General features: G+C 33.0%; 1 long non-coding RNA gene across 1 annotated transcript; it reads left to right on the top strand.

Moving 5' to 3' along the window:
• Positions 1-3,942: 3,942 nt before the first annotated feature.
• LOC133199575 (uncharacterized) lies at positions 3,943-9,197 on the top strand. The gene is made up of 4 exons (XR_009722805.1): positions 3,943-4,075; positions 4,201-4,311; positions 6,096-6,190; positions 9,085-9,197. It is a non-coding gene; the product is annotated as an uncharacterized LOC133199575 (long non-coding RNA).
• The last annotated feature ends 86 nt before the right edge of the window (positions 9,198-9,283 follow it).

Below are 9,283 nucleotides of genomic sequence, written 5' to 3'. Positions count from 1 at the left end.
AAAATCATAATTGCTCCCTTTTCCCTAAGAAAAATGCGATGCGTAAGTCACTTATCGACACCTACATCTATCGAACTTATTAGAGATTGGATAAAATTTAAAAAAAGAAAAGAAAAAAAAGAAACGAAACTGTGCTATTAATAACAATCATTCTTCCGTTATTTCTAAAAGACCCATTTCCCTTTTATAACAGCTACGAGAACCTTTGGAAACAAGACAACTCCTAAAAATCTTTAAAACGTCTTTATCTCAGATCCTGAAGCCATCACCGAAAAATTATCCAATCAGGTTCAAATACATGTAATAAGCTATCATACCTAAAATTTGCAAGAATATTGACCAAGCCGTGCACATTTTTTTTTCAAAGTGCGTTAATATGGTCAATATTAACGCACTTTGAATTTTTTTTTTTCAAAGTGCGTTGACGTGGTCCAAAATTAAGGCACTTTGAAAATTTTTTTCAAAGTGCATTGTAACAACGCTTATATATATATATTCCTATATATTTACAAAACCATGTATACATGTTCAGTCTTTGAGTTGAAATCGATCTTTAGAATTGTCGTTAAAATATTACAACGAAAAAATTTGTAAGCGACATAAAAAATCTTAATTGGGCATGTTTATATAGAATAACTGATGTACATCATTTAGTCCCTCTTTTTCCAGCGGTAGGAAACAAATAAGATAATGTAAACTGTATTTTTTTTTTACATGACGACTACCTCCATATCGTTTTTTTCTGAATTCCCAACTGTATTATACATTTATAATATAAGAATTAATTGTTTCATTTTAGATGGAATTTTCAGATATAAGTCGATTCATAACAAGGCACACCGGTCACAGTATAGATCAATGGTACAGCGGCTTCTCTTACAAACCTTCTGGCACAACAACAGAGTTCTTAGGTTCTCTACTCACTACAATGATACTTAATTCTAGCAGGATCTATATGAAGGTAAGTTATAACTTTATCATGTTGTAAATTTTGAATTAACTAGGTGGGCGTAAATGCAAAATTTACAACACGATGCATTTACCCCCATGTAGTAAATTCAAAATTGACAGCACAATGTATTTACCTCCATGTAGTAAATTCAAAATTGACAGCACGATGTATTTACCTCCTTGTAGTAAATTCAAAATTGACAGCACGATGTATTTACCTCCATGTAGTAATTTCAAATTTTATAACATGATAGTATCACAGAATGTCACAATTTTAATATTTCATTTTATCGAGATAGGTATTTATTTATGAATGTATTTCATTTCGCTTTTATGCCTCCGTAATCGAAGATTCGGTGATGTATTGTTATTACCCTTTTCCCTTCGTCTGTCTGTTTGTCCGCAAAAACTTTAACCTTGCCAATAGGTTTTGATTGGTTGGAGCTATGGCTTTTATATTTCACATATGTATTTCTTGTGACAAGACCTTCCTTTGGGTATCAACATATTTGACCTCTTGACCTTGACCTTAGAGTTTGACCCACTTTTAAAAAACTTTAACCTTGGCCATAACTTTTAAACAGTTAGACTTGCGCCTTCAAATTTCACAGGTATATTCCTTATGAAAGGACCTTCCTTTGGATACCAAAAATTACCTACTTTTGAAAAATTTTAACCTTCGCCATAATTGTTGAACAGTTGGTGCTAGGGGTTTTATATTTTCCATTTTGAAAAACATTAACCTTGACCATAACGTTTGAATGTTGGTGCTTGGACTTTCATATTTACCAGGTATATCTATTGACACAAGTAATTTCTTTGGGTAACAATATTTTTGATCTCTTGACCTTGATCTTGGAGTTTGACTTGCATTTGATCTGAGAAACTCAACCTTTGCCATAAGCTGCCATACGGGGGCATCAGTGTTTCACAAACACATTTTTTTTTTTTACTATTATTTGAAGTGTGTTATTTCATTGAAATACAATGTATCAGGTATATATATATAAATGTAATGATATATTTCAATAGTTACACAGTTCAGAATTCATATCAAAGTTTGGACACATACTTTAGATTCAAGTTTGACTGTAAGAATTGTACAAAGGCCCTGGTCATTAGATTTTTGTGGGGAACTTAATAACTTAAATATTCCAGTATTTCAAGAACTTAATAGTTGTCTTTCTGATTTACCTTGACCTTTATTTCGTAAAACAGGACACAGATATCCCCAGAACAGTCGGAATTAACACAAAATACATCACAGCTCTCGACTTTGACATGGAGGAGGATGACAAAAAATTATTGGTTCAAGTATTCTATCCTTTTGAAGACTTGAATTATATCTGGATCGTTTTTATAGTCTATCTCTTTTTTTTTCAAAATTACAGATTTTGCTTATTCCTTCATTTCAGTGTGGAAGAGATGCGACTATAGAATTCTTGAAGGACAGAGGCTATAAATTTTAATTTGCACAGGAAGCAGAATATATTGTGTTAACTCGGACTGCTACAGAAAATTATGTACTGCATAGTACCTTGTCATTGTCACTTATTATACTGTAATAAACGCAGCACATTTAAGGCTACAAAAAGGGGGTGAAGCCTAAATTGTACGGGAAATGTTCACTATGACATCATACAATACCAACAATTCTTAAAAATACTACAAAATGAAATAATTTGCTATTTTAAACTATAGGAAACCATCAAACTACATCTAAACTTACTTTAACATGCTGTTTTGTCTTTAGTTAAATTCCACATAGCAAGGTATAAACGGTGGAACTTCGTTTGTCAAACCGGCTACGCCGAATGCGCCGTTTGGCTTTTTGATTACCCGGCTTGTTACTTCATTTGACCAGGGAAGGTTCGCCGGCGTACGCCGATCTAGCCGGTTTGAAATGACAGGCGACGCGGGATTCGCCGGTCTTAGAAATATGGCGGGAAGATAAAACAACTGTTAAAATGCAGATACTTTTTTACCAACTCGGCATGTTCTTTTAATTGTTTGCATTTCTTGAACAAATCTCCATTCATATATTTAAAATCTGTTGTTATTTTCGAAATTAAAATTTTTCATGAGGTCCATGATTTTTTTTTTAAATACATTTATGAATTTTGAATAATTCAACCTTTTCCCGCTAAAGATATAATGTAAAAAGTGATAGATCATAATTAATTGATTATTATTTAGTATAATTATATTTTATTTTCGCCGGTTTACTTTATTTGCCACTTAGTCGTTTTACGCCGGTCATATGACCGGCGCAATTCGGCATACGCCGATCTGTAACAAATGAAGTCGGCCCGTTCACTGATCGCGATGCACTTGTCGATGTGACGTCATTTCGTAAAACCTGACGCAGTTTGTATGCAGTGAGTGGCGGATCTATGAGGCGCCGTTTTGGTATTTACTGCCAAAAAGTGATATCACCTATTCGAATAGGTGATATCACCTATTCGAATAGGTGATATCACCTATTCGAATAAGTGATATCACCTATTCAAATTGAATAGGTGATATCACCTATTCGAATAGGTGATATCACTTATTCGAATTGGTGATATCACTTATTCGAATAGGTGATATCACTTATTCGAATAGGTGATATCACCTATTCGAAATGAATAGGTGATATCACCTATTCGAATAGGTGATATCACCTATTCGTGCTGAATAGGTGATATCACCTATTCGAATAAGTGATATCACCTATTCGAATAAGTGATATCACCTATTCAATTTGAATAGGTGATATCACCAATTCGAATAGGTGATATCACCTATTTGCATTTCTTACAACAATAAATAATGAATGCTCCCTTCCTCAAGATTATCTACATTTTCATAATGGAACCAAGCAAATTCGGGCTGCATTAGGGTCTGTAAGTCTCGTCACGTGACTCGCGAGATTTTTCGATAATATTAACTTCCGGGTACCTCACACATGGAGATGCAAGATGTGTATTGCGTTGTGCATGTTTATGGTTTACACAAAGCGTATAAGGAAAGTTAAGCAGTTGTACAAAGCCGAAGGGTTCTCCGACTTACGATGGATAAATTGAGGGTCGTAAAAGCTTGGGTGCGAGCAAGTAGGAGGAGAATTTCAATCGAAGTACAGGTAAACAAGTCAGAGAATGTCACCTGTTTCTTGGGTATTCTTGGGTGAAATAGAAGTCTTATATTATACATTTGTATCTGATTAGAATAGTTTTGTTATCATCATTACAACTAATTTATTAACAGATTTTTCTTGAAATCGAGGATAATGATATTATTACCAGCTGATTAAGGAGGAGTAGTGTAAGTGTCAGATGGGTACGAACGTCATCTTGTGACAGCATCACCTTTGTTTGGGTAAATAATTTGTTCAGAATACGCTTCATTTATCAACAGAAATTAAGCTGTTGCATGTCAGTGGGTCTAGTTTTATAAGTATTCAATGTTTGAAAGCACTTATCAGGTCCAGTACAATCTTTTGATTTAGCTATATTAAGCTTTATTAAGCTATTCAGAATAGATAGAACGTTCTATCGTTAAAATGATATTGTCCTACGGACCCGGTTTAACGATAGAATTTGTTCCGTGTATTCGCAATGTAGCAAAATAAACACGGGCGATAACTCGAATTCTCTGCATTTTGTATGAAGAATCCAGAGAGTTCCAAATGTCAACATGGCGTTAAATTTGAAGCGAGGAAAAAACGTTGAGAAAATGAGTTGAATTTTCGTATATATATGGATTAATTTGTAGGTTAAAAGGCATATACAATCTCAAAAATGTTTGTTATGATTAATTTGGTAGTTATTTTCAATGCAACTCCTTTTGTATTCTTCAAAATCATTTCGAGTGGATCCACTCCGATTTGCTACGTTGCAAGTATATGGGACGTATTCTAACTGTGGTGAGGGCTTGTCCCGAGACACAGTTAGATTATTCTAACTATATTCAGAATAGCTTAATTTAGCTATTTTATATCAGTTTTTCTTAAATGTGTACTTTTCTCAGCATGCACAAAAAGTCGCACCTTGGTGCAGTGATGATACTCAACCTTGAACTCATCTGAAATTGATGCATTATAAAACTCACTCATTAAAATCTCCTTGCATTCATGTAATAATTTTTAGGCCAAATACTGTACAGCAGTCCTCAAAATACTGGAATTTGGGTGAAAATACTGTACATTGCTCATAAAAAAACTGTAAAAAATATCAACCAAAAATCAATGTAAGAGGTTCATTTTTAGCTCTTCTGAGCCAAAGGCCCAAAGAGCTAATGCTATGGCCATTTGTGCGGTGTGCGTAAACTTTTTAGAATATGGGCCATAACTCAAGAACCTTTTGGCCAATTATTGTCAAATTTGTCACAGGGTATCCTTGGGCCAAGGGCTTCCGTTTATACTAAAACTAGGGTTGTGACCCTTAAACAAGGGGAGATAATTAGGAAAATAGAAACAAAAGAGACTTTGTACTCAAAGTTCTAAAAGTTTTTAGGCTACATGCGCAATTGATACAGTTACTTCTTCAATGAAATTATAAAGGAGGCCAATTATGGTCAAGAAGATAATTGATTGGTAATAATTCAGTACAATGAGAAGCAATCATACTTATCCATGCCTCAATGCACACAAGGTAGTGGACAGTTACTCAAATAATAGAAATTTATCTTTTGCTTAAAAGTATTCAAAAGTTGCAAAGTTGGAGATATCTTTGATTTTGCTTGTTGTTTCGATAGCCCATAGCACATATATGAATGGTCAAATACATGCGACTTTTTGTTTATTTCTTACCAAAATAATTTTTGTGAAAAACTGCATATAAATAGCTAAATTAAGCTATTTTGAATAGCTTAATAAAGCTATATAGCTATTTCAAGCTATATAGCTAAATTAAGAGATTGTACTGGACCTGCTTATTTCCCAACGATAAGACTTTCTTTATATATTCTGCAAATTCTCTCTGCATTTATCATTGAACAAAATTCATATGACTGCAATTATATGACCATACTCTTCAGTTTAGAGAGCATGTTAAAGAGGATATTTTGGTTAAAGTTTTTGTCTGTTAAGGTTTCAGTCTGTTTCAGTGTTTGAAATATTCTTTCATCTTACACAATTGTATACATTAAAATTTATTTTATAGCTAAAGTACAAGAGAACTGCAGCATGTAAGACTACATGTACATCGACTTTGAATAATCTACCTGGTATATCCTCAAAAAGGCAACTCAAATACAGGTATGAAATTGATGTCACAAAATAAGTTTTTGGACTTACATTTACTCTTATAATTCATATACATATAAAGCATATAAAAAATAGAAAAGAATTAAAGGTTCATCAGGTGACAGCTCAATCATGTATGGAATATTATTAGGCCAAATAAAAAAATATGTGTGGTTCCCGTTACCCGACCGTTGCTATTTTAGATCCCCAACCCTTAACTTTTTTCTGGCAATTTTCATATTTATTTTCCGGAATTTTCCGTGATTTCCGTCATCCACTTCGGTATTAGTTTTAGTTCCAGCAATGGCGACCTCCATGCAAAAATCGTTTCAACACGTAGTGCAAGTGTTTGATGGTGTTAAATCTAAAGCAAGCTAGCATGGCGCAGCAGTATACCTTTTTCCAGCGCCATGTTTTTTGTTTGTTTGTTTTTTGGTTGCCAAAATTAAATAAATATGCCCAAGAGTGGCGAGATTCAATTAGTTGCTCTGTTTACAGCTGGTTTATAACAAGTGCATGCTGATTAGTCCCTTTATTATTAATGCACGCAAAGGTGTGAAGTCAGGATAGGAAATCACTTCTCGCTTGAAAGCACACAGACAGCTGGCCAGGTAACGTTTTTTGGAGTTAGAGGGAAGATAACATGAGAAAACATTTATTTGATTGCATTGATTATGCAAGAATTAGCCCAATGTGTAAGATAGATTAACTTGTAAATTATTAAATAATTTATATCAGGATCGTTTCTTTTAAACCGAAAGTAGAAAAAAAAAACAGTTCATGAGGAAACGTGAAAAAGAAGACTGCTGATTTCACCTGAATAAAGTCAACTTGCAAAACACCAATATATATGAGAAATGAGCTTGGAAGTATGAAGTTTTCAATGAGGCAAAAAGGTTTCATGAAAGGATTTAAAATTTTAATAATATTAAATATTTGTAATTCTGACGAATTTGAATCATTCTATGTCATCTTGCTTAGGTGATTTATTTTGTTTTAAACATTACTGTACAAAGTATAGGTGTCACATTCTTTTCCTCTGACAGCTCTTAAAAGTTTATCTTTCAAAATTTATTATTAAGTAAAATAAGAACCATTCTGGATAAAAGTAATTAATTTCATTTATAAACACTGATTTTGAACAAAAGGATGTTCACCTTGGACTTTATTTTTTACAAAAAGAAAAGATTGTGTTTTCATTATTTTTATGCCCCTGGATCGAAAGATCCCGAGGGTATATTGTTTTTGTCCTGTCTGTCTGTTTGTCTGTTTATCTGTTTATCTGTTTGTCTATCTGTCTGTTGTCAATTTTAACCTTGCCCATAACTTTTGATTGGTTGGAGCTATGACTTTCATATTTCACATGTGTATTCTTTGTGACAAGACCTTTCTTTGGGTACCATCATATTTGACCTTTTGACCTTGACGTTGGAGTTTGACCCACTTTTGCAAAATTTTATGAGACTTTAACCTTGACCATAACTTCTGAACAGTTGGTGCTTGGGGTTTCGAACTTCACATGTGTATTCTTTGTGACAAGGCCTTTCTTTGAATACCAACAACTATGACCTTTTGACCTTGACCTTAGAGTTTGACCTACTTTTGAAAAACTTTAACCTTGGCCATAACTTTTGAACGGTTGGAGCTAGGGCTTTCATACTTCACATATGTAATCCTTGTAACAAGACCTTTCTTTGGATACCAACAACTTTGACCTTGACCGTGATGTTTTACTTACTTTTAAAAAACTTTAACCTTTGCCATAACTTTTGAACAGTTGCAGCTAGGGCTTTCAAATTTAACATTTTTTATCTTTTGGCCTGGATTTTGACTTGCATTTGAGAAACTTTAACCTTCGCCATAAGATGCCATATGGGGGCATCAGTGTTTCACAAACACATCTTGTTGATTTAAAAATATTTGTTTCATATTCATAACTAGGGTGCCCCCTACCAATGTTGACTAGTATATTTCACGCCACATCGAAATGCCACTTATTTTCTCCTTCACTCTGTTCATCCACAAATAAAACATTTCTTTTCTGAACCATAGTTGGAAAAGACTGAATTCAAAATAAACAAAACATTTATTAGTTATGATTTATATACTCAGCTCTTCACAAAATATTTCTGTTTTTTCGCATTCTATAATATACAATTTTAGATTTTATATACCTGTATAAAGTTTAAGACTTCCGCAGCAGATTCCGATGGAGAAATCATGATCTATATTTAAGATTTAATGTAAAATGCTTAAGATATCCATTAATTTTACTTATAATATACAATTCTGAAATTAATATCATCCTTTAAAAACAAGGACAGCACTTATCATCTTCGTAAAAACTTAACATTCTAAAAAAAGAAAATATAATATCCAAATAACAGTTAAATAATTCAATTTGCTCATGCTGATTTTCTTCAAACATTGTATTTTCTGGATGAGTATGAACTCGAATGAATAGAATCAGCAAACAACTGTTTAAATACCCAAGACATTTTATTCACACATTAAAGCACATATCTAATCCATATGCTTAAGAGAAAACATATCTAACACTCTACACATAAAATAGTTCACTTATGCTAACGAAAAGAAATAGGTATTATTTGGAAAAATTTAGAAAATCATTTTGTAATAATAATAAAAAAAAAAAAACCCTACCCACCTTCCCTATTTTTTTTTGGAGGTGTAACCAGAACCACACATATTTTTTGTTTGGCCTTAACACTGGGTTTCCAAATGTCAAAATTAAGGGTATTCGATATATTCCATACAAGTTGTCAATCATTTATAAGTGATTTGTACAGAGGTTCATTTGCATATAAATGTTGTTAACATTGTTTTACTGTCTTTATTAACTTGTAATACTAAATTTTATAAATTGACAAATTCATTCTTTTTAGAAAGTGCATATAATTTGGAAAAGAGACCATCAATCCACTGGGGGGTATCGCATGAAAGCAATGATTATAGAATATTGTAAGGTTGGAGGATCGAGTTATAGTACAACAGGCAGGCAAGTAATGGTACTTTGTTCTGGAAATTTTTCGCCCCAGTTAAGTTTTATTTTTCTCATTCTGCCCTCCTTACAAGTAGGTGAAT

The sequence above is a fragment of the Saccostrea echinata genome, unplaced genomic scaffold, assembly GCF_033153115.1.
Source record: "Saccostrea echinata isolate AGI-Se365-2 ecotype Australia unplaced genomic scaffold, CSIRO_AGI_Sech_v1 ptg000002l, whole genome shotgun sequence".
In the NCBI taxonomy this organism is placed as follows: Eukaryota; Metazoa; Mollusca; class Bivalvia; order Ostreida; family Ostreidae; genus Saccostrea; species Saccostrea echinata.
This window is presented reverse-complemented; position numbering and strand designations above follow the sequence as displayed.